The following is a 27,421-nucleotide window of genomic DNA, read 5'->3' on the forward strand; positions in this document are numbered from 1 at the left end:
GCGTGTCTTGGGGTCTGCAGATGTTCACTGTACTGCAAGGAAGCCTTGGTTAAAGCAGTCAGCAGGCAGTTATTGCCCCATTAAGTATACAGGCACACACGCAGCCACATACACGCACAAAATAGCTACACACACTGGAAGCCGATGATAAAAAAAAAGGCTCTTGAAGAGGAAGCATAAGGGTGAAAGGCCGTTATAATCTTTGACTAAGTCTCTTTATCCACGCATGCCTCAAGAAAAGCAGAACATAGCTCCAATAGCCGTTCCTTTGTGTACTGGAATAGTTTCCACTGCTCTACAAGCAGCAAATGTAAAAAAAAAAAAAAAAAAAAAAGGGAAAATACAAGATTAGATGCATATAATATGAGCGCAAACACAAAGTGGTACTAAGAGCTGAGTTATACTCTTCCACAAACGAAATGACTGCTGACAGAAAATGTTCTCCTGCGAGTTCTAAACATCTCCTAATCGAAACTTTCTCGTGGATTTTAAGTATTTTCTTTTCTTTTTTTTATTTTTCTTTTTATGCCAGTTCAGATTTAATAGATAGCATACAGTGAGGCGTAACAGTGCATGAGAGAGAGTTCAAGGATGACACGCAAGAGGGGTCCTGAGCCAGATTCATCCCATCATCTTTTGATGAGTACCTGCTATTTACTTTAACCTACTGAGCTGCCGTAACACTCCTGAGAAATGTGTGTGTGTGTGTGTGTGTGTGTGTGCATGTGTGTGTGTGTTCACTGAGGTGTGATGATGAGTTGTATGTTTGAGTGGGCCTGGGGCTCATTGCACAGTGTGACTCAGACTTTGCATCCTGTTAACAGTGTGCTTCTCAGACACGTGAGTCTGTCAGGAGTTAAAAAGTGTGTGTGTGTGTGTGAGAGAGAGAGACACACACACCTTTCTGCCACCACCTCTTCTAACTAAAGGACGATTCATCCTGGTGGTTCACCTTGTCGTCATCAGTTTTCTTTCTGCTAAACAGTAAAAGCAGTTGTGCTGTTCACATCATGGGATTTGGATCAATTTCTTTTATGTATGAAACAGCAAATGAAATTTGAGTAGTCTACATGGGAACTGTAGTTAAAACATTTCTGAAAAAGCAATGTGATTGTCAGAGTCCAAGCAGAGCTTTGACTGCTTAAATACATACACTGTATGCAAACAGTGTATGTAACACCACAGTGACATCACTGATTGCTTTGTGAAGTCTGAAGACTCCATGTTAGCTTTATTTTTAGGATAATTACAAAAAAAAAAAAAAGATTTTTTTTTTTAAATGCTCCAAAAGCAACACAAAAGCAAACATGGCTGAAAGCTCAAAAAAAAAAATACATAAAAGATCACAATTATCTGGAGGGCTTCATTTACTTCTGCTGTAAGGTTAGGCAATGCTCGATCTCTGGGGATGTACTTGCTTTTAGAATCAGCCTCAAGTGGCCATTAGAGGAACTGCAGTTTTTGACACTCCTGGACTAGCTTCATTCATGCGCATGGGTTTAACAACCATGTCAGGTGCTGTTGTTAAACAGGGTGCCACAGGAAACTGTGCTTCTGATGGCCAAAGACAAAGAAGGAGGAAAGGACAAAGGTGTGTTAGGAGGCCACGAGAGAGAAGGAAAGGTAGGAGTGAGGAGGTACTGTAAGAGTAGAGACCCTATGTGTAGGGGCTGTGACTGGTAAAGGGAGTACTGGCTGATGTGATGGAGAGAAGGAAAGTAGATAGATTATATGTGAAGGAGACCAAAAGGAAGGGAAACAAGGCCGGGAGCATTGGAGGTGGATTCTACCATGGTGTAGATAGGAAGAGAAAGAAGGTTGGTGTGACAGAGAAGGATGCCAGGGATGGGGTGAGATGGCAGAAGCTCTTCTGCTGTGGCGACCCCTAAAGGGAGAAGCCGAAAGAAGAAGAAGACATATTTCACATACTGTACATTCCCAGAAGTGCATTTACTCTTCCAAAAGTATATTTTTATTATGGTAGAAATAGGAAATAGCTTTTCAGATCAGAATCAGAATCAGAAGGTTTTATTGCCATATGGGTGAACAGGTTCACAGCATTAGGAAATTGCTGCGGTACTTCATGCTTACATAAAAAAACAAATAAGTATAAAAACTATAAGACAATGTTACAAATATACAAATTACAAATATACAGAGATATTAGAACTATAACTATAACACAATATTACAAAATATACAGTGCAGAGAATAATTAAAAGATAAAAGAATGTAAACTATAGTCCAGTAATATGTACATCAGTGCAAACAGACAGGTGCATAGACATAGGGTTATCAGCGTTTGTGGAGGGTGGTGGTAACAGTCTTAGGGTTATTGTTCATGAGTCCAACAGCAGAGGAGAAGAAACTGTTCTAATAGCGGGAGGTTCAGGTCCGAATGGACCGTAGCCTCCTGCCTGAGGGGAGAGGGTCAAAAAGTCTGTGCCCGGGGTGAGAGTGGTCGGCTGTGATCCGACCTGCACGCCCCAGTGTCCTGGAGGTGTACAGGTCCTGGAGAGATGGGAGGTTACAGCCAATCACCTTCTCAGCAGAGTGCACAACGCGCTGGGGCACGCACTTTGTAAACAAGATGGATAATTACTTGGGCATTTTTATTTTGCCAAGAATAACTATAGCTTACTTACAACAAGTGATTAGGAGAAAAAAAAATCACACATTTTATTTTATTAAAAAAAGAAAAGCAAGCAACAAAACTCATTATCCTGAGTGTTTATTTCAGCAGCAACAGCCAGCTCTACTTCAGAAACCAAATCCCAGAGTAGCAACTGAGTATATTTAAAAAAAAATTGTCAGTTTCATTCAGGATGTACTTGACTTTGACTTTGAGTAATTCTCAACATTACTGATGATAAAGTGTCATTCCCATTGCTGCAGCAGTTTCAATAAAAGTCCCAGATGAAGGTTCACCAGGGATGGTCTCAATGTCAAGAAATGAAAATGAGAATAATTCATGCCAAGGCTCTTCAGCTCACCAGTGGGACGGATGAATAAACCAGCACACTAAGCCTAACTCACCTACAATCAAGGACAAGTCCTCAAACTCTTGGAGGTACTAAAGTTATCACACCACAGCTGTATCAGGATCAGAGCTAAAAACTTCAACAATAATCTTTCCTCCATCATATTGCTCTCTATGTTTTATCCTTCTGTGAGTGTAACCGTCACATCTGAGTCCATCGTCACCACCAGATAACACATTTAAACTTTTTGGATTGTCGAACTTGCTTCCCAAATCATAAGATCAGGGATTACAGATACTGTGTGAATAGCTACAATAATGTTCAGCTGATCCTTTAAAGTTTGGGGTCATTTTTGTAGGTGCGTTGTTTTTAAACAATCTCAAAATGCAAACATTTCATATTTGTTACATTTTGTAGTTTTCAGAGTGGCACCAATAAATAAGTTCACAAGTGAAAATCTGACATGCTTATAAAAACATGCCTTTAAGAGATATTTAAGAGATGATGGTGAATTTTCCAAAGAATGGGCACCCTTACAGAAAAGGCCTGATCAGAACAGCCCTGGTTCTCAGCTGAGACTGTGGGATGGCCAGCAGAGCTTAGGCTGAGGATCACAGGTTATGACCAAAATCAATACAAAAATTAACAGTTAACCAATGAAGAGAAGCTAAAATAAGAGTGACGTGTCTCATTTTTTTGGTTTTAACCAGGAATCTGGTTGCTGCATTTTGGACCAGCTGTAGATTATAAACATTGTTGGCCCAAAAAAAAAAAAAATCTCTGTGAGGAATTTTACTTCAAAGCTAAAATTCCTCACTGAAGCTCTTAAAATGTCAATGTGCACTGTTACAACATTTCTATTTCAGTGCACGTAAGCTGTCAGTAAACCAAGGCAGAGAAGGTTTAGGGGACATTTTCTATTTGAAATTTGATCTTAAATCTTGGTCCAAGTATTGATAAAATGATTCAAGATTGTGTCAGCATAATAACTAGAGACCTTTCAGTGAAGAAGAGGAAAAGACTTTTTTTAGCGCTGATATTAAAGGTTTGTGTGCATGTAGTGTTTGGCTTATTCCTAGGCAGGTTGTTTGGGATCACAGATGAAAACATTTGTGGTCACAGAGATGCTGATGGCTTTGCATGAGATATTATCTGAGGCAAAGCCAAATGAAATTGAACTTAGTTAGGTTTGTTGTGAGTACACCCTGTGACAGTCCTACCTAAATTAAAAGATTCAACAATGCTTGAAGACTGTCGCAAAAAAAATTATCAGAATAACAACCATGTATTTTAAAATTGCAATTAAAACTCTGACATAAGTTTGGCATTGGAGCTCAGAGAACCGTCCCAAGTAGCCTGATACAGATTTAGAAAGTCTGCAGATTAAAATGCACAGATTTATTTTTAGGTACCCTCTAATAGAAAAGCTTGATAACTCAAAAGATAAAACATTTGGCCAAGGAGATGAGTGAGCAATTATAGTTTATACTATAAAGCTTTCCCTACAAGATTATCTATGACAACTAAAGGAGGAAAAATCAGGGCGACCATTCATTCAAGGTGACCAAGTCACCAGAATGAAACCGGGTCTCTGTCTACACAGATGTTTTTTTTAAAGAAGATAAGATAAAACTTTAATGACCCCACGATGGGGAAATTTGCATATTACAGCAGCTCAAGTACAGAGAAGAAGGATTAAATAAAATAAACTGAAATACAATAGAAAACACTATATACATTTGTAGCAGGTAAAGTTGTATACAGCATACACAGTATGCATTATGGGTGGGAGTGTAAATAAATAAAATGTATATGTACTATATGTAAAGGTGCACTGTATGCACCTTTACATATGTATAAGTGATGGCAGTGGAGGAAAAGTGTCCAAGTGATTCATGACATTATGAAGTGTTGTACAGTCTAACTGCTGTTGGGATGAATGACCTGTGAAAGCGCTCCTTCCTGCAGCGAGGATGTTTCAGTCTCTGACTGAAGGAGCTGCTCAGCTCACCCACGCTCTCATGCAGAGGGTGATGGGGGTTGTCCATGATGGATGTCCAGAGGGCATCCCAGCACAGAGCTCGACCTCCACACCAGTTTGTCAATCCTGCTCCCATCCCTTTCGGTGCATCCACCCCCCCACCCCCCAGCAGACCACTGCATAGAAAAGGGCAGATGCTACCACCAAGTCATAAAAAGCCTTTAACAGAGTCCTGCAGACACTGAAGGACCTCAGTCTCCTCAGTCTCGTGCCCTTCTTATACAGGACGTCTGTGTTTGTAGTCCAGTCCAGCTTGTTGTTGAGGTGAACACCCAGGTACTTGTAAGAGACCACTGTCTCCATGTCCTTTCCCTGGATGTTCACCGGTGCTGCGGGAGGTGACTTCGTCCTGAAGTTTATGACCATCTCCTTCTTCTTGCTGGTGTTGATTTGAAAGGCGTTGGTCTCACACCAGCCGACAAAGTCTCTGATGCCCCCCCCTGTATTCCTTGTCATATGAAAGTGATCATCGAATCAAAAAAGGTAATCTGATATATAAAGGCCGCATTCGTGCAGTTAAGTTGTGTTTATCCGACCCACAGTCCACTTACAAAGCTGTTATTCATTAGCTGTGCGTGGTCATAAAAGGGCCACACCACACACCCACCTGTGCAGAGCCTCCTGTTTTACCTTGTTAACAGGTTAAAATAGCCTCATACAGTAGCTTCTTTGACACGGACCCTGCTGATCTTTTTACGTGAGAAACATTCTCAGCAAATCGATTTTTCTGAGATGTTGCTAATCACATTCATATAACATGCATGTTCAATAACTGACACATATGCATTCAGTTCAAGTGTGATACGGTGAAATCAAACATTCCGCTTTTGTTGTCCTGCATGATGTAGAAACTTAACCCTTATATGCGTGCACTTTTTTGCTTACGTTTTTAGTGACCTGGGGTTAATCTGTACCCCATGGATTTAATCAAAGAAAGCATAGATATAACCATAAAATGAACTTTATTTCAACCAATAAATGAACACTGCATACATCTAACCACCAAAGAAACACTGAATGCACTTAAACTGAATTGGAATATTCTGCAAAACATTTATCATTAGCAACCTCATTCTGGATGAACATACCTAAAATGAAGTTACACAATACCAGGTAGCTGATAAGACTTGAGAGCAAAAATATCCAGATATATGTATAGAAAGACTAGCTAATTTCATCTAAATTTGTCTGATATGAAACCTTTTCAAAATATTTTTTATTACGACAAATCACTTTTTTCTGTGTTCACTGTACAATAACCTCCTCAATTCCAAGGTCAATGTTCTGTATTTCTAGCCATGCCAGATGTGCTGACACGTTTTGTATGTCTTACCCCTACTTATTCTCCCAGATCTTTTACAGTTGCAGCTGGATGTATATAGGATTTGATTCAAGTATTCTAGTCCTATCTATGTATATATATCTATATATATATATATATAGATATATATATATATATATATATATATATAGAGAGATACCACAAGGTAGCAGTGCTGCATCAAAAAGAGACACCTTTTGGCAATGATGGAAACCCTGGGGTACAGAATTACCCCAGGTCCATAAAACTGTAACTTTCGCAATTGAAATGAAAAAGTTAATAAGTGGCTATTGATTGATGAGGGCAATGCATAAAAAAAGGACCAGTAAGGACCAAGGAACAAACTCCTAAAAGGATTGCTCGATAGCATTTACTCCAGTAATATTATTTTTAAAAATTTGGACTTGGGGTACAGAATTACACCCAAGAGGACTGGCACAGGCCTGTGAGCTGAGCTGAGCTGTGAGGTAGCCGTCATGCAAACGTGAGTTGAGGTGAGGGTTAGATTGTGCTTGACTGACAATCCTGTGACTCTTATGATGGATATTTTTATCATAGCAGATACCTGTAGATTTAAGAATTTCAGCTGTAATTCGACTCTAGTTTCTGCTCTTCTTTATTTGTGACGCACTGAACACACCAAACCAAAACTTGTTTGGTCCTTGTGTGAATATTTTGTGCTTGTCTATAACACAGTGGTGTGTGTGTGTGTTTGTGTGTGTGTGTGTGTGTGTGTGTGTGCTAAAGGGCAAATGAAACATCAGGAGAGGTTCGTTGGGAAAGTATGCATCAGTCAACTGATAACATGTTGAGTAAAACTATCCAATTTAAATAGCACAATGTAACCAACTGAGCACCAAAGTGTTATCTGTAATGGAAGGTGCAAGGTCAGAGAGACTACCGTATCCTTATTACCATTAATCCTCCCCCCCTCCCTCCACTTGCTGCACCACACAGCTCACAGCACAAAGCAGAACAGCTGCCTCTTAAAGCATGTAAACAAAACAAAAACTGGGGAGAAACCTTGCAGCATCATAAGCAGGACACCCCTAGATTTTCTTCTGAAAGTAAGTAGCCATTCGCCCTTCGGTGTCACATTTTAAGCATGTAATCAACTCCAGAGTAATTGAATACGTGGCAGGCATACCAAGGTGTGAGGAGAGGAGAAGGAACAGGTGAAAGAAACGGGAAGGAGCGGAAACACCAAAAGAAAAGTCGGAAGAGATGAAAAGTAGGAGAGAAGGAAAGAACTTGAAGGGAGGACATGGAGAGAGAAGAGAAGAAACAGAAAGGATGAAACGGAAAGGAGTGGAAGCACAAAGACGGAACATCAAAAGAAACGAGGAGATGGCAAGAAGAAAAGTGGAAAAGTAGATCAAGACAAGAAAGAAGAGAGGAAACTAAAGAGTGGAAGGAAAGAGGAAAAGCATGAGGAGATGAAAGAAAATGTATTTAAAAAATATAACCAGAGAGAAAATGAAATAAGACATAAAAGGAAGAGAGGAGGCAAAAAGAAGGCAAGAGGAGAGAGACGGGAAGCCCAGAGGAGTGGAAAGAAGAGGAAGCAAACAGAACAGGGGGGAAAGTAGAGAGAGGAAATGCTGAATGAGAACAGAGAGTGAAAACACTGTGATTGACAGAAAAACAGAGGAAAGGAAGGGGGGGCAGAAAAAGAAGAGAACAACAAAACAACCGAGTGAATATGCACTGAATAAAGTAAAAAAAATGGTAGTTACAAATGGGAAGGAAAGGGCATAGGAAGGGAAACAGATGGAGATGTAACAAAAGGGAGAGGAGGAACAAAGAGAAGGGAATGAAAGGAAGTGAGAGAGGAGAGAGACAGGAGAGGAATGTAACCGGCCAGATATCCCGCTCTACATCTATAGCTCTGCATTTTGGATAATGAAGAGGAGCAGGTGGGCGAATATTTTCTGTCACAGTCTACAAGACACGAGGACACTGGCAGTGTGTGTGTGTGTGTGTGTGTGTGTGTGTGTGTGTGTGTGTGTGTGTGTGTGTGTGTGTGTGTGTAAAACTGCTTGAACACACACAGAAGCTCACAAACACACAACAGCATGCATGCCAACAGATCTGCCATAGTTACGACATCACAAATTCTGAGGATTGATCTTCTGTGTGTGTGTGTGTGTGTGTGTGTGTGTGTGTGTGTGTGTGTGTGTGTGTGTGTGTGTGTGTGTGTGTGTGTGTGTGTGTGTGTATATATCTTCTTTAGACAGCCTCAGTGAGCAGACTACAGAGGTCTAGGTAATTATCTCCCAAACAAAGTGCCAAGAACAAATCTGTTTTCTTCACTCCATCGTGAGTCAGAGAGAGAATATGCTGACAAAAAAGGCCGAGCATGATGATAATCTGACACAGACTGAGGACGTGCAGGTTTGTCGTCTGATTTTCAAGCTTGGTAACATTTTTGTTAAACCGTTATTGTGTTATCAAACATATGTGTGACAGGCTTTCTGTAATGCATGCTGCTCAGGCCAGCACATTCTGTGTATTCAGGGATGACAGAAGAAGCCAAATATGACCAAAATATAACAAACTCATTTCTCATTGTCTACCTTACATTTATCTCTGGGGCATCATGGGAGCAAGAAAATATCAGTCCAGCTTTTGCTAAAATGTAGCCTCATGGACCAGAAGTGTCAGTTACATGTTGGTGGGTCACAAGAGAAAATTTTACTTTTTCTTTTCTTTTTCTTTTTCTTTTTTTTTGAAGATGTCGTGTATCTTGTGGCTTATAGACAAAATAAACAAGAACAAGTGGGAGCAATTTACTCTCTCACTTTTTTCCCCCTCTGAGAACAAAATTATAGGTTTATTGATGCGTACAGTACATTACAAGAAAAGCTGCAGTTACCTCAGAGCAGGACTAACTGTTGAAAAGAAGAAATGACCTTTTTAGTGCAGAAATGAGAGCCTTGTCTCACTGTCACCACAAAACCAACGGATTGCAGTATTTGACACCTGGAAATGTTTGGGAGTTTCAACTTTAAAACGTTCAGTAACTTTGCCTCAATGGAGTTTCTTCCAGAAGAAAACGAATGGAGACATCAGTGTAAGCACCTGATTGCAGAAGAATTGGCCAGTTTAAGACTACAGTTCTCAGGGCAGCCGTGGACTTCACAGGATTGCTTTTGAAATATCCCTTAAAAGGTTGGCTCCCATATTTAAACAGTCGTGTTTATATATTCACATATAATCACTTTCACTTATCCAAAGCCATTATCACTACACTATATTACCACATTGCCAGATGCTGGGATACTTGTCCACACCAAGCTAGGCAAAAAGACTGTATCTGGCTAAAGGATGATTTATGCTTGCCTCAATATCTGTGCAATAAAAAATATATCAAGTCAAGAGAGGGTTCATATCTCCTGGATGTGCCTTGCTCTTCTTTCGCCACCATTTCCAGTCTTTTTCAGGTGCCCATCTCCTTTCTCCTCATACCACCATCAACACCACCATGTGTTTATGCCTGCCCACAGAGGCAGCAGATAAAGAGCTGGCCCCTGTGGATGGAAAGGAAACACACTGCAGAAAATATCTCTTCGCTGCTCAGCCAAACAGCAGCTTGGCCTTACATTCTCTTTCCCTCAATCAACCTCTTTTTCTCACTTACACTGTCTGTCTCTCTCAAGTGTTCCCAGTGCATGCTCTCCAACAAAAATCACACGCACTCAGCAAACCAACCAGGAGCAATGTTTTTGATTATTCACAAACTCCAAAAGCGCACTAAAAGCTCCTCTGAGACAACGAATGGGGGAACGTGTGAAGGACAAACTGCTTCTACTTGCAAAAACAAAAAAATAATGTATTTCATTATTTCAAACTAAAATAAAGCATCCAAAGCTGCTCAGTCTTTACAGATAGTGAGTGTTCGAAGTAATCAAATTATTGCCCTTTCTTGATCATGAAAATAATTTTATTAAAATTACTAAACGCAGTAGGGTTCTTTTAATAATTCTGTTCCTATGCAGTCTTGGCTGGGAACATGTGCCACCTCCCACACAGGCAGCAGTGCAAGCCAATCAGCAATGTCAGTCACTTCTTATCTGTCAAGAAAATCTTATTTGTAAAGTCTAATACAGATTTAAGATTCCCCAAGTTTTCTAAATTTCACCTGCAACCAACATGGACTAAAAACACTGGTCTTAAAATTCCTGCGAAGATGCAGCTGTCACAGCCCTCTGCCCAGATTGCATAACCATAGTATAAAATTAAATGCATTTTGTGCCTAGCAGCTTAATAAATGATCAGCGATAGAGATATCAAGAGCCACAGCTGCAGTGTCTCAACAGCCCAGAAAGATCATGTCAGAAAGCAGCACAAAGGGAAACCATCAAGAGACCAAAGCAGTGATGCAGAAAGTATGACAGTAAGTGGAGGATGTACATGATTCACTGAGAACTAAGTGAGGACAGACTCACTCTGGGCCATTTACAACACCAAGGTCATATACTGAAAATTACAATCTTACCATTACAATCTTACTTTATTTATTTATTTTTATTATTAGCGGAAAAATTCTGCAGCCCACTGAAGGAACTGGAAGTCGTAAGAGTCGAGCTGTGCTGACATGGCGATCACAAGGCAAGAAGAGCTGAAACACCCATCACTGTCAAAAGATTGTGACAGCAGCAGTGTGTAGAGCTCAGCATATGAGGTCACTGCTCCCACAGAAGCTCTTCACACAGGTACCAGGATTAATACATTCATATCAAGCTGTCAAGTAGGTGGACCGAAAGTAGTGCACAGGGGAAGTAATGAAAGACCACTTCTAGAACCGTACGTGTTGCAGTTTGTGACTTCTTGTGTATTATTTGAAATGTCACGCCTACTTATCTAAAGAATCCTCTAAAGCCTTGTTCTCAGGAGGCAGGTATTACCTGGGGATCTCTGTTGGTTTAAGAATTCAACCTTTAAAAACAGTCTTTAGCTTAAAGCTACTGACCAAATCCCGGCGGGTATCTGCAGGTTTGACTGAAATGTAATGCAACATAAAATGTCCTCATGAAGTCTGTTAGCGGCCTGATGAAAGATAAATTGTTGCCTAACAAATGCTGCCGTGCATGCTTTCCATTCCATTATCTTTTCAGATATTGCAATTATGTATAACTTACAGCTTTTCACTCTGTGTTTCTTCCATCTGTTTACCCAGTGTGGACACGCAAACACAATAAAACTTTCCCTCCTCCCCTCGATCTTCCTCTGTCTCCACAGGGGTGACTGATAAAGAGCTGGCCTTCATGCATGAATAGGGAATAAGGGATCTTTGTTTCCATCCTGGTAAAGACAAAGAAGTAAACAGAGAGAAAAAGAAAAAGTATATGCATACTGGACAGGAGACAAGAAGAAAAACTGCAGGACAGCAGTACTCTGAAAGACCAGTGAGGATGCCAAAGTGGAGTCCTTAACAGAAAAAAAACACAAAGAAAAATACTTAGATGTACTCTTACTCCTTTGAGCTTACTCTCCAACTCTACGTGAGTTCAGCTGAGCCTTAATAGGATTGTGTTGCACCTTTAATGATTACAATAAATCACTGAATGTCTAGCATCAATCAGAGGAACTCCTTGTAAACAATGAAATATAAATATGTCACAAGCTGAATTTTAACAGATTCCATTATAAAGCAAATCACACAGCTGAAAAAAAAAAAAACGTACTGTGTGTTATTACAACCCCTGGAGCCTTTTTGTAATGAGAGAAAACCAGCATCCTTTTGTTCCGAATTATCAGCATCGCTTTGCACAGAGCTCGGTCAAGTCCTCAAACAACAAGCTAATCAGATGGTTCCTTCACCTACGCTAAAAATGGCTGCTTTGTTCATAAAATGATGAATACTGGAACAGGTTGTAGTGAATAAAAGAAAAAAATCACCACGTCAGGGTAGAGTGTTAGTGTTTTGGGGGCTGATATTATAAGTGTCATTATTAGGCATCAATAAGAATAGTGGGTACACTTTTTTTTACATTGGAGGTTATGATGGTAAAACAGTAACTGTACATCACAGAGTCAGATTGTATATAATGTCCATCCATTCGCTTCCAATTATCCTGTTCAGGGTTGGTTCAGGGTCCAGCTGACATAGGGCGAATTTAGAGTGACCAATTAACAGATTAAACGTTGCACTTTGATTTTAAAACCACACATTCAGACACTCCATCAGTCCAATCGCTTCAGTTTATATTAATTTGAGTATCATTTAGAATCAGTTACAGGTACATATAGTACAAGTGCATTGTACCTGTTGGGATGTATCACAAAGTGTAACCAAAAAGTGTTTACATTGGGTCATTATATGTTTTACTTTTTATGTATTTACTTTTGGTTATGAAATGGTAACATTTATTATTGATTATGTGGCAGAGAAGCAGTCAAGTCTTTAACTTTTTTTTTTTTTCATTTCATTGGCTGACTTTAGCTGGATTTATGCTTCCACACTGAAAGGAGGTTTTTCCATATAAGTCCATTCAATAGAAATTGATTAGTGGTTCAGAAACAATCTATGATAATCATTTTTAAATTTTGTAATTAGGATATAGAGCCACCAGCCACCAAAAACAAAGATATCTGCTTTATATATCACCCTCGTTGTGCCATGACTGTGATATGAATACACAGACTGCTGTAGGATGGAGTCATATACAGCTTCCATATAAATGCATGTCATCAGACATGTTTAGGATCTCAGTTTTTTGAGAGAGCAGGCTGACTGGAAAACACACAGTTCTACTCTATTCATATACATTTTTTATTCATAAGGACTTGCATGCGTTACATGGAGCTGCATGTTACAAGCTTTTTACATAAGTGTACAGTAGAGAGAACGTCATGCTTTGAGTATCACAAACAGAGGCAGGAGGTATAATAAGATCTAAGAAGAGCAATATCTTCCCTTCTTCACGCCTGAGGATTGCTGCTGCTCCTGAGGTTAGCTCATTGCAAGGATGAGAATTCATTGTCACTTGCATTTGGATTGGAGAGATAGACAAGAACAAGGAGGAAAGAGTGGCGCTGATAAAAAAAAAAAATGGGGGCACACAGACTGGAGCACTAGATAGAATACAAAAAGGAACTGAAGGGAAAGATAAGAGGGGGGAAATGGGAGAAAGGAACCAGAGAGGAAATGTTATAGAGAACTGTAAAGAGAGAGAGAGAGTGAAACTGCAGATGGTGCTTCAAGAGTAGAGAGAAGTATAAGAGCTTAACAGAATACCTACTCATCTGCATTTCAATTTTCTCTAGCTTACCAACGCTTTGTTGTCAGTCATTCTCTCTCCTATTCACGGTTCCATTACGTTGTTTTCATCCCAATTTGCTTCTGCAGCTGTATTTATTTTCTTCCTGTTATGGGATAAAAAAAAAATGAACTACAATAATAATTTGTTTTCCTTTTGAGGTACAGTAAAGCTCTTAGATCAGCGATGGAAGACTTTTTTTTTTTCACAGCACTATATACATGATGCAGACATAAAGCTCTTTTTATTTTGACTTTTATGGATATTAATTGCATATTTCTTGTGGCCAGAATAGGTAAATATCAATGCAGCATTGTGAAAAATACAGTGAGCAGCTATAACATTAAAACTGCAATGCGTCTCACCACATGGCAGCCTGGGGCAGTAACTTTAATTTAGGTGGTCAGTGGGAGGTGCACGTGTAAAAAATAAATAAATAAAAACATGGAGCACTCTGACAGGTACATTCACTCGGTGAACATACCTGTCAGAGTGCTGACACAAGCAACTTCTGGCTAATCCAGGTTGTGAGTAGAAGACTTCATTACAATATTAAATACTTGGTTACATTGTCCATCCGTCGATTTCAATCTCCTGTGTGGGTGTATAAAAAAGAAGCATGAATGAAGACCTTTGTAATAGACAAACATCACATATCATCAGCAAAAGTTATTTTTGTTTGTGAATTTTTATATTTCTTGGATCTTTCATATCACAGGACATCTGTTACTTACACCCCACACTGTCACACTATACTGAGAATTTAAAGAATTAATATTTCAACCCATCTATATAGTGTATAAGCAATAAAAATCACTTTTATTTCTTCACTGTCAGATACTGCTGATGTTACTGTAAAAGGTTCAAGGTTCATTTAATTTCTGCAACAGATAATGTCATATAACACTAACTATGAAAAACTACAATGACTCAGGGGCCACACTAGTCTGCATTATTGTCTAATACGTGACACATTCAGATAACATTAAACATTATATAGTAACATTAAAGCAAGAAAATAATATACTGATGTTACACCCAAAGAAGGAATATGTGCCTACATTTTACTCAGATTTACTCATACTTGGCCTGTAGATCCATTTAATCTCTTATTGAAACAGCGACCTCCAGTGGCCGCAGCTATCACTGCAGAGCCAGAACATCCAACTGGTAAGAGATGTCTACATTTACTCAGCCTGTGGAATCATTTAGAGGTGGCTGAAGGGCAGGACAGGGCTGCAACTGACTGCAGTAATATCTTTTTTCTTTTTTCATTCTCCCCATCACACTATATATTACTCTGCTGACTGAGAGGATATCTCTGCTTTCACTCACTAAAACAATACCTTGCATGTTCTGCAGCGATGCATTTATTCTAATCTCCACCCAGTTAAATGGAACTGGTATGAATGTGCACTGCTGCATATTATATGTATTGGTTGTTTATGCTCTTCTCTCTTCTTCTGATTTTTCTCTTCTGAAAAAAAAAAATAGACTGAAAAGAGACAAAATCTGTGGAGTTGAAAGAGATAAAGGACAGTGGGAGAAACCTTTGGACAGCTATGAGACAGCATCTCTTCATTTCCAGTGTAAACTAAATGAAGAGTGCAGCTGCAGTTTTTCAGCCTGCAGCAGCACCTAATGTACTGCATTACCTGCTGAAGAGTATCAAAAGCAGCTCCAGAATGGTGACTTTATGTTGTGTCCAAAAAAAAACGGGGGGTCGGTGGCCTTTAATGCTGTGAGTCTAGGCTCAGGGGCCCATTGTCTCATAATCTGTCCACAAGTGTGGAGTACAGAATCTGATAACATTATTCCTCATTAAATGTGGAACAAAAATATGACTTTTCAATTAGCTACACAAAAGAGAATAGCCACAAGCGTCAGCCAATGTATGAAGACAATTCTCGCAGGAAGATGGTTTTTGGGGCACTAATTCGAGATCTGTGTAAGTGTGAAGTGTCAGCGTGTAACTGTTGTCATAGAGCCATGTGGCTACAGCAAGAGCCACGATGAGTACCAGTAATTGGTTCCATTTATCCTCTTCAGACCTTTTGGGCATACATATAAAAGAAAGTGTTATTGTAGAGGTCCCCATGCATACACACACAAAGACACACAAGCTTCTTGTTTGGCTTGCTAGTTTGAGCCAAGGGAGCCTCTTTTGGACTTTTCTGGGTTTATGGGATTCCAGGCTGGAAAGAAGCGTTGAGCCGAGAGCTCCCGGACAGAGATTTGAGCTTTTGTGCCAAGAGTACATTTCTGTCTGACTCCTCGTCTTCTCCTAAAGACAATTATTGAATCAATGTCTGACAGTCGATTGCCTCGGCATGATTTCCTTTTATGCTCTAAGAAAGGTGAGAGTCGTGGCCATTTAGAGAAACAATAAACCTGTTTTTGTTCTCTTATTTAAAGCTGTTTGTTGACATTAACCTAAAGCTATCTGGCATATGCTATTAGCCAGAATGACTCACTGCACAAGGAAAGCAATAGATTCAGAGCTGGGGTTGGCCCGGCGGAAATGAATTTGAGCGCCGTGGCAGCTGAAGGTGTTAGCGTAACGCTACATCCAATGAGCTGAACATCTGATAATGAGATGTCACTGGTCATGATAATGGATTGTATTCTGGCTTTCCCAAGTGCTGCTGTTATACATCACTTTGGCATGATGGAGCTGTGGAGCCTAATCTACAAAGAATATAATAAATATAATACACCTTACTGAGCCGGACTTCTGTATCTATCACTTGGAAAAGCTATAAAAATTGATTCCTTGAGTTTTGTGTTTAAATTTTCATTACTAATGCAGTGAGGAGGAATCCTGCAATTTATAAGGCTGAATGAGTTAGACAAAGTTAGAGATAAATTACAAAGTGAAAAATACCTCTTAACTCTGCACTATTTTTTTTAAGATTAAGCCAGTTTAGAAAGCAGCGAGTGACTGAAATCTGTGGTTTTGAATTCAAGTCAATCCACAGTTAAACTGCACTGCCACATAACAATATTTTATCACTGACCCAATTTGAATTTAAATTTCTTTAAGTCTGGTAATTGATTTTCATACTGTATAAAAATGTGGTTGTAAGGCCTTCGAGTCATTTATTTAAATAGAATCTGCTGAATCTTTGTCATTCAAATAAAATCAAAACACTGATATTAAACTGTGATCAGCATGCATAAGAATTGCATTACTGAAATGCAGAGACTAAGGACGAGCATATAATCTATAGACATAAAAGCATGTCTCACCAAAAGAAGCTTTGTAATTTGGTGTTTAATTTGTAGGCACATGAGCCTAAATGGCATGATTGTTCTTTATTTAAATGTATGTCCCTGACCACCCTAGCTCACAGGCTTTTTAGCCAATGTCCATTAAGTCTGTGAAGAATTAAGGCTGTCCAAGTCCAAAATGTGCAAGAACTTGAGGATTCTCCTGAGAAACATTTGAATCCTTAATGTTCACTTTCTGAAATTTTGCAGTCCAGCAGCCATGAAATAAGGCCCACGTGTGCATTAGCGTGATGTATTAAAAGATGGATGCCACAGAAAAAAAACACAACCTGTCTGGCATGACCGGGTATGTTGACCAGCTATCCTGGGACTATAAACTGGGACTGAAGCATTTTTACAGCATTCTCTGCGACTTTTCAACAGCCGTTGAATAATCAGATTTTTATTTGTTTGTTTATTTTTAAAACAGGTCTGGGACCTAAACATAATCATTGCATTTGCAAAAATATTCTCCCCTCATTATTTTAAATTAAAGCAATTTATTTTTTGCAATATTCTTAGTCTCGTGTTTTCCTCTTAAAGACACAAGTGATGAAATCAAACATAGCCATAGAAATGTAACATGCCAGAAATAAATCCCCCTTTCTGTCATAGTGCCATAATGCAAGGCATGCCAATTTCAATAATTTACATGAAATAGTATGAAAATGCATAGATACAGTTTTGATCCTTATGAGTGAAAGATCAAGGCAACAGTTTACTCTTCCCAGGATAGCATTATTGAGGCAACACTCTGGAGCCAGGTCTGGGGAGTGTGTTCCAGGGAAAATAACATGTGGCTGGGCCTTAGCCCGAGGGGTCCAGCCATGAGCAGCCTGAAGAGAGGACATGGGCCTGCCCTCCTGTAGGCCCATCACCCGTAGGAAGCACATTAGGGGTCGGGTCAGTGTGTGTCGGGCAGCGGCCAAGGGCGGAGGCCCTGGCAGACCAATCCCTGGCTATCAAGGCTGGCTACTGGGACATGGAATGTCACCTTTCCAGTAGGGAAGGAGCCTGAGTTGGTGTGTGAGATTGAGAGGTACCGGCTACATATAGTCAGGGTCACCTCAATGCATGGCCTGGGCTCTGGAACCAGTCTCCTGGAGTGGGGCTAGACTGTATTGCAGTCTGGCGTTGCCCTCTAGAAGAGGCAGGCTGGGGTGTGTATCTTTGTATCCTTGGTTGCTGTTTATATGTTGGAGTTTGGCACCTTTCCATTTATGCACCAAATGACAGTTCAGAGCACCCAGTCTTGTTGAAATCACTGGGTGCTCGAGGGTGTTCCATCTGGTGATTTCATTGGCCTACTGGAAGACTTCAGCGCTCATGTGGGCAACGACCGTGAGGTCTGGAGGGGCGTGACTGGGAGGAACGGCCTACCTGATCTGAACCCAAGTGGAGTTCTGTTATTGGACTTCTGTGTAAACCACAGTTTGTCCATAACAAACACAATGTTTGAACATAAGGATGCCCATAAAAGCATGTGGCACCAGGACACCCTAAGTTACAGGTTGATGATCGATTTTGTGATCGTATCATCAGATCTGCGGCCACATGTTCTGGACACTTGGGTGAAGAGAGGAGCTGAGCTGTCAACTGATCACCACCTGGTGGTGAGTTGGATCAGATGGCTGTAGAGGATGCTGGACAGACCTGGTGAACCTAAACATATCGTGAAGGTGTGCTGGGAACACCTGGCAGAGGCCCCAGTCCACTAGATATTCAATTCCCACCTCTGGCAGAACTTCAACAGCATTCCAAGGGAGGTTGAGGATATTGAGTTCGAATGAACCATGTGCTGCACCTCCACTGTTGAAGCTGCTGCACAGAGCTGCAGCTGCAAGATGGTTGGTGCCTGTCGTGGTGGTAATGCCTGAACCAGATGGTGGACACTGGAGGTGAAGGAAGTCATTAAGCTGAAGAAGGAATGGTTCGCAGCCAAGTGTGAAACAGTGGTTATGAGAATTGGCCAAGTGTGAGGCCATGGTCCTCAGCTGGAAAAAGGTGGAGTGCCCACTCTCATCGTCTTGCTTGTGATAGGCAGTGTAACAGATCGCCTTGACATGGGGCAACTTTGCTACAGCCAAGGAGCTTGAAGACATTCCTGACTCAAAGTTTAAGAAAAAGCAAGACGGAAGTCCCAAGATTGACAAATGGATTGGGGCTGTAGTAATGTTGACACTGCACTGGTCCGAGAGCTGAGCGTAAAAGTGAAGCTGTTGATTTACCAGTCAATCTATGTTCTTACCCTCACCTATGGTCACAAGCTTTGGGTAGTGACTGAAAGAACAAGATCACGGACACAAGCAGCAGAAATGAATTTCCTCTGAAGGGCGGCTGACCTCTCCCTTAGAGAATGCAGAGAAATGTAGGGTGAAGAGTACATTCATTCAAGAGGGGCTCAAAGTAGAGCCTCGATGCCCCGCGCTGAAAGGTGTTTCAGGTATCTCACTAGGATGCCTCCCGGGTGGGGTGTTCCAGGCATGTCCACGTCCAGAACATGCTAGACAGACCTCGGTGTTCCCCTGGATAAACTGGAGGAGGTGGCTAGGGAAAGGGAGATCTGAATTTATCTGGTTAAGCTGCTGCCCCATGACCTGGCCCTGGATAAGCAAAAACAGGATGGACCAACAAACGGACAGACGTAGCATGCTGTTAAGGTGGGTCAACAGTGGCATGTTGCTCCTCCTTTTCCCACATCTCTGGATATCTGTGCTTACAGGAAAGGAGGGAACTCTTGGTCTGTTAAGTGAGATCAAGAACAGGGTTTTGGACTTCAACAGAAAAAAAAAATGAGTCCAGAGAGTCAATAAGTAACTGAAAATGACTTGTTGACACTGTAATGTGTTCTGATCTTTCCATGGAGGAGTGTGTCTGCTCCTCTCTTTCAGCCCATCATAGCAGCTGCGCCATCAGCTGCAAAGCAAACAAGCCACAAGATTAACATTTCTTCAGCTGTGCCCTGGATATCACTGCTTTAGCAGGATGTCACAGATAGTAACCCCAGTCCATGACTGTAATACAAAAGTTGAAAGAAGGCACTGCAGCTCTCACCTTCATTGGAAATTCAAATTTAGATGATCAAGTATGTGTTTGACACTAATTCTTACTAATAATATTTCTGAGAACAAGGTAGATTTGGAACAAGGAGTCCCCTGATGACAGTGAAAACTCCAAAAGTTCATTTTGAAACATGCATGCTTACATACCTTTGGTTGTACACACTCAAGCTGACTCATGGTTTAACCTTTGCCTTTTAGGCTTCCAGCAGCTGTGAATGAAGCATAAGTAATTAATACTAATCCTAAAAGTTATTAATACAGCAACATTCAAAGTAAGGACATCACAAATGCAGCTGTTACATTCCAAATATCACTTAAAATTGTAATAGGCAACAACATGACAACAACATCAACTTCATATTACCATTCGTAGTTTTTGGTTTTAACATGCTGTTGAAAGTTCAAAACATACAGTATCATAAAAGCTGGTCTTCTGTGCTTTCATCTTTCAGAATTTCACTCAGATGGAAACCTGTCCAAGTAAACGAGACTGACTGCAACCAGGAGCTCCCTCATGCATCCATATCAAACTTGCAGGTGTTGCCAATTAATGTTTGTGAGGTTAGGGCAGAGGTTGGACACTGCAGATGAGCAAGGGTCAGTGGACTACATTGTGGACTGGAGCCTTTCCCAGAATGCATTAGGGAAACAACAAAGAAACATGATAATCCATACCTGAAAGGGTTATTTTTGTACTATAAACTGAATCACTGTTAGGCTTACTTTGGATTTTAAATTATTTAGTGATAATTATTCAAGACTAGTGGGTTCTTTGATATAAGCAATATGGACACATTGCAAGTACAACACATCTTTAACACATTTACAGTATATTAATATTGAACCCTCCAGGTGATTTGGTTTACAGAAAATCTAAATCTGCGTGTTTTTGGGAGAAAAAAATAACTAAAAGGTTAAAAGATAATTGTGATGGAACATGGACTATGCAAAAATAATCAACACTCAAAAAAGGAGGAGGGTGTGCATTTACAGTATATGGGATGGAGCTACCTGACAGTATCCAGAAAAAAAAGCAGCATGGGTTCCTCAGTCGTGACACTGGTTGCACTCTGCAGCTGTACTGGAAGTGTAAGACAAACAACTAATAAAATACATTGTGTGGAGACAAGATGTTAATCTGCCTATTCTTTGGTTAGAGTGAACCTGACTGAGACAGGAAATAAAAGACCAAACTGTTGTATGATAATTACTGTTTGCATATATGGTAGCAACAGTAATTTTCTCTCTCCTTTAGTGTGGATTGGTACTCTGTTTATATTGAAAACAAAAGGAAGCAGTAACCACTCACAGTGTGAACCCATCAAAAGTACAGCTGGTCATAATAAATTACCTACTCTGTCAATTAACTCTTTAGTAATGGCTTACCATGAGTAAGTAAACAGCAGCTATACTGGTTTTAGTTTTATTTACAGAGTAACTAACTTATTTATCGAGCGGAGTCCCTTGATAGGGCAGGATGGCGCCTGTGTTTGGCTTTGCCTCTGCTGTTACCCGTTTACCTGTCATATTTGTTTTGTTGCTGGCTTTCCTGCTGGTGTGTGATGGTCTTTCTGCTCGCTGGGTGTATGATCGTCAAGCTCTATTACACATGCGAGCTGCTGTGGAAAATCACAATGTTGCCTTTCCACGCTTTGATGAATCGCAGCCTCAGTAAGTCCCACTGGCCGACACCAGTGGTTCTGTCTGGTGTCATCGGACCTCACACCAGTGGCGTGCGGTGAGGTTTGTGACGGGTGAGGCACTGACTCGCCTGGAGTCGGATGTTCACATATATGAACCCATAATAGAAGCTTGTATTTCAATTTTAATTATTCTAATGATTAATTATGCTTTAATTTAGTTCAACAATGATGCCAAGAAAACCAGAATATTTAATGTAAGGTCAAACTATTTTTTTTATTTTTTTTATTTTTATTTTTTTAATCTTACCTTTTTTTATCTTACCTTTATTTGAAGATGTGCCTATCCTGCTGCTGGGACAGCACTGCCCCCTATCAGTGCGGCACGGTACTTTCTGCCTCATCCTGTGTATTTTCACCGTGCATTTATGACAGATCACAAAGAATAAACATGTCACACACATTCAAAAATGAAACTATCTTCCTGGCCACTTGATATTTTACTAGCCTCAGTGTTCAAGGAGGTGTTTCATACCACTGAACCATGTATTCTCAAGGTCATTAAGATTCTTTAACTTCTGGCTGTGTCCCTTCATATTTTAAATAGGATGTTTTTCAGCCACTTTTTAAAAATCCCAACGCTGACCCTTCCCTCCAGAATTTTAGGCCAATTTTAAAACTGCCTTTTATCTCCAAACTTTTAGAAAAGTTGCAGCCAACCAGCTAACAGAAGTTTTAACTGCTCACAAGATTTTAGATAAATTTCAGTCTGGGTTTCGTCAGATGAACGCTACTGAAAAAGCTCTTCTTAAAGTTTCAAATGATATTTTAATGCGTGGAGATGTAGGTGAATATTCAGTTCTTGTACTTTTAGATCTCTCAGCTGCCTTTGACAATACTGATCACGGTATCCTGATTGAGAGACTTAGAACTTGGGTGGGCATCTCTGGTTTTCTTCCTATCTCACAGGAGCTTTTCAGTTGCTTCTGCAAATTTTGTGTCCTCCTCTGCTACCCTATCCTGTGGTGTGCCTCAAGGTTCAGTTCTGGGACCTATCCTGTTTGCTCTATGTGTGCTCCCACTTGGACACATCCTGAATAACTTTGAAGGCATCTCATACCATTGTTATGCAGATGATTTTCAGTTGCACGTGTCTTTCAAGCCCCAGAATGTAGCCAAATTATCTGTTCTTCAAGACTGTATTCATGTTATAAAGAACTGGATGGCAGCGAATTATGTCTCTGAATAAACAAAAAAACTGAAGTTCGGATCTGTGCTCCTGACAACTTTGTTCCTACACTTAATAAAAATCTTGGACTCTTTCATCTTTAGTTTTCCCCACTGTGAGAAATCTGGGTGTTACTTTTGATCAGGCGCTCAGCTCAGAAAAGCACGTTGGCTGTCTTGTACAAACTTGTCTTTATCGTCTGCGGAGCATTTCATTATTCCTCTGCCTGAGCAATTCTTCCCGGGATCGCTCACAAATGGTCCAGAATGCTACTGCAAGGCTTCTCACCAGGTGCCCTTAAAGGTTCCATGTGACACCAGTTCCGGCTTCCTTACACTGGGTCCCCATAAAGTTTAGGATTCATTTTAAAATTTTGGTGATCACTTTCAGAGACCTCCACGGTCAGATGCCTCCATATATCAGCGAGCTACTACAACCATCTAGCATCTAGATCTCTGAGGGCTGCTGATCAGTGCTTGTTGGCTGTAAATAGATCTGACAAAAGGTGACTGTGGTTTTGAGGTTGTGGCCCCCAAGTTGTGGAACTCACTTCCACTGGATTTAACGTCTGTGAACACTGTTGATCCATTTAAAAAGAGACTGAAGATCCATGTGTGCAGGCTTGCTTTTATTTAGTTTTATCTACTTATACCTTTTTAATTGTTGCTTTTTATTCTGTATTGTAAAGCACTGTATAAATAAACCTTACTTACTTAGACTCTTGTTTTCTGCTTAGACAACAAGCCTTTGTGAGTCACAGAGAAGAACCAACACACTTGGTGGTGCGTGTCTCTGTGTGACACTCCAGTCATGTTCATGTTTATCAGAAATATTTCATCAATACTCAAACAGTGCTGTTCATTTGCGCATCGTTAGTGGGCTAACAAAGGTCACACATTTAGGTTCACATAGACACGCGCTTTCTGCCAGTTCCACTCACACATGAATATCATTCAAAAATATAATGTTATATTATTTTTATTCTTTGTCTCACACCTCTCCCCTGCTACATGCTCACGGAGAAAGTCTCTGGGTCCTCTGCTTGGCTCCCTGTTCACCTCAGTGTTCCTCCTCCATGTGTAATCATTAAGCAGCTCCCCACACACCACGCGTGCTTCAGCTAACAAGGGAAGCGTGTACATGCTGGCTATTAGAGGCAATTAAAAACATGTCTGTGTGTTGTTTTCTGTGAATTTGTGTGTTTTTAACCTTTGTGCATGCAAGTGGGTGGGAAGGAAAAGAGAAAGTCATGCGTAGAAACATTGCACAACGACCCAAATGTGTGCATGTTGCACACATGATTTCAGTTATTTCGCTCCCTCTTGATCATACACACAGGAAGGCAGCGAACATGTTGTTTCGTTCAGTGTCACCATGGAAATGAACAGTACCAACATTCCCACTGGTGGAGAACGTGTCAAACAGCTGACAGGGAGCAAGCTTGCCTTGGAGTGTGTTTGTGTGCAACCAAGTGACAAATATGGATAATGAGCTGAAACACTTAGAGAGATAACGACTTGTTGAAGTAGTTTGGTTATTCTGACTGTTTTTTTTTTTAAGCTTTATCCATCTTGGGAGGATCATTTATTTATCACATAAATTGTCTAAATCAGTCATTCCCAAAGTCAAGAGTGCTGCGGCCACTTAAAAGCCAGAAAATCCAACGGGGAGTCATAAACATAGCCAACACAGGCTGTTGGCCATAAATTGCTAACACTACCCAGGCATATGTGAAGTGCTAATGCCAACATGTGACCCACCTGCCACTGAGATACAAACTTCAATAGAAGTAGTAGAAGAAGAAGCAGTAAATTTAGGTCAGAGTATTCAGTAATATCAGAAACTAACCACCTCCTATAACAAGTTTTAATTCCCCTTTTATATAAATAAATACATTTATATAATAATGTAACTATGAATGCTTGTAATGTCAAACTGAATTTCTGTTATTACTGCGGCCCACCTGCAGTACATTCGGAGCCCACCAGGGGGCCGCGGCCCACACTTTTGGAATCACTGGTCTAAATTGATCACAAATCACAAAAACCAAGTACCATACGGGTTGATGTCTAGAAACGGAAGAAGAAAAAGAAAAGGGCTGTAAAAAAAAAAAATGCCCTAAACTTCTTTTTTTTTTAAATAACATGTTACAATAACCCAGGTAGGCCTGACTGCAGCCAGCCATGTTAAATGTAAACATATTTTGTATCAGTCCTTTCCATCATCACAGTGTGTCTGTCTATATATATAGATATGGTCAAGAAAACTAGCTGAAGATTAAAGTGAAGACTTGAAAAACATTGCCTGATCTAATAAGTCTCAGTTACTGAGTAGGGTCAGAATTTGGTGCAAACAACATGAAAGCATGAGTCTGTCCTGCTTTGTATCAATGATTCAGACTGGTGGGGGGGGGGGGGTAATCTTGTGATAGCTGCTTCATCTCAAAGTGGCTTCTTGAACATGATGATGAATGTACTCAAATGGCCTCAACAGTCACTGGAGCAGCCAAGGAATGTCATGGAATGGGAGATTCATCATGGATCTGCATTTGATAAATTTGCAGCATCTGTATGATGCTATTAAGTCAGTATGGACCAAAATCTCTGGGGAATGTTTCCAGCAACTTTTTTTTTTTTGGAAAAGACACATTGAAATAACAGCGCTGAACCTGTAAAAACACTGCAGGGGGCTGTATTTGTGTCATTTTCAAGCAAAGTGTAGAAGTGTGCAGACTGCTGATCAGAGAGAAAACAAAACTTTATTATTATTATTTTATTTGCACCTAACAGAGCAGCCATGGCAAGACTCTAAAATACACCCGCAATGATGCATAAGCCTGATTGAATGCTAAAAAAATTGAAAACTTTAAGTGAAATAAGAATTACTTTGGTACTTAAATAATATGAAGGTTTCTTTATAGCCTTTAGACTTACCGCAGCAAATTTAATGAAGGTTGATCATTTAAAAGAACTGAAAACAATCATTTCAGGCAGATGAATGAATACATTGACATCACTCGTATCCAATAATAAGAATATCTTGTGTCTGCATGGGTTCTCTCTGGGAGGCTTCCTCCCGCAGTCCAAAGACATGCATGGGGTTAGGTTAATTGGTGAGTCTAAACTGACCACAGGTGTAAATGTGAGTGTGAATGGTTCTTTGTGTTAGCCCTGAAAGAGATTGGCAACCTGCCCAGGGTGTACCCTGCCTCTCGCCCTACGGTGGTTGGGATAGGATCCAGCCCCTCCACATAGCCCTGAATTGGATAATAGATGGCTGGAAATCTAAAATAAATATACACTCCAAAAGTGTTGCATCTCCATAAAGTTTCAACATTTTGGGGGTGCTGAGAGACTAATTCACAGATAACAGAAAATCTGAGACAGCAAGAAACCACCGATCAGAAGATTTAAGGTGTCTCTTGGTGATCTCACAGTGCAGTAATCTTAGCATACAGCATAATGTGAGGAATCCTAAGGTCAGCCTGTGTTTAATGGAAACCTGGTGCAGAGAGGCCGTTAATAGGAGATGTATAAGAACCATGTGCTGTTTTAATGGATACTGTCAAAGATGCAACTTCCAGCTCCCTAAGTGAGCAATATTCCTTAACTGAAATTAGATTCTGCAAACCACTGAAATTTTGTGGAAAAGTATTGACTAAGCAGACAACTATATAAGGCTCTGTTGGAACGTCTTGGCACAGCTTTGGTACTTAAGCTGAGCTGTTACTTAACACAGTGATATGATCTCTTGGAAACGCTGCGTTTTAAATAGCTGGTAACTGTAAATGATGGTAAATTGTCAAATTCAAAACATTTACAGAAACTGTTGTGCCGCTGCTGTGTTGTGTTACAACCGTGTTGTAATATGCCTTACAAAATTTGATCTGTTGCTTTAATAGTGGATTTTGATTTGATCTTTAAGATGACTAACAGCCACCTTGAACTGGAACAGATGAAAAATCACTATGATCGCATGTGTGGGGGAAACTGGTACAAAGACTCTTCTTAAAGAGACAATGTCTGGCTACATGCAGTATGATAGTAAGCTGATGTAAGCAAAGAGCTAAACCCTACAATCCTGACTGAAATTGCATGTGTTGAACTCACAAGTAAAATTATAATATTAATTTCATATGAACAGAAAATCTGAAATTTTAAGGGATGCAATTTGTGATCCACACAATTAACAGTAAAACAGAGGGTTCTTAAGTTAAAGTAGCTATATAACACTATAATTACACCTCATGCATCTATAAATGAATAATTAACAGTCCACAGTAGCTCTGCTGTAGTAGATGGCAGGAAAAAAAGCTATTCATCGTCATACATTCTGGGCTGAAAAAGTGAACATCTTCATTCATCAAGCTAGTGATGAGAGAGTTTTAATTTTGAAAAGGGCAGAAGAATCCAACGTTAATAATCATTTCTTATTTGAAAACTTGGCCAAATAAACTTTGGATGGATTACAACCCAAGTTGTTATTTGGAGAGTTTGGGAAATAGAGATATATAAATGGGAGAGAGCAGACACTCACCAGTCTCACTAGTGCCTCACACGTGGATCCTGGAATGCCTAGAACTGTACAGGATCAACAGGAACCTAAGAACCTTCATC

The sequence above is a fragment of the Archocentrus centrarchus genome, chromosome 15, assembly GCF_007364275.1.
Source record: "Archocentrus centrarchus isolate MPI-CPG fArcCen1 chromosome 15, fArcCen1, whole genome shotgun sequence".
Taxonomy (NCBI): Eukaryota; Metazoa; Chordata; class Actinopteri; order Cichliformes; family Cichlidae; genus Archocentrus; species Archocentrus centrarchus.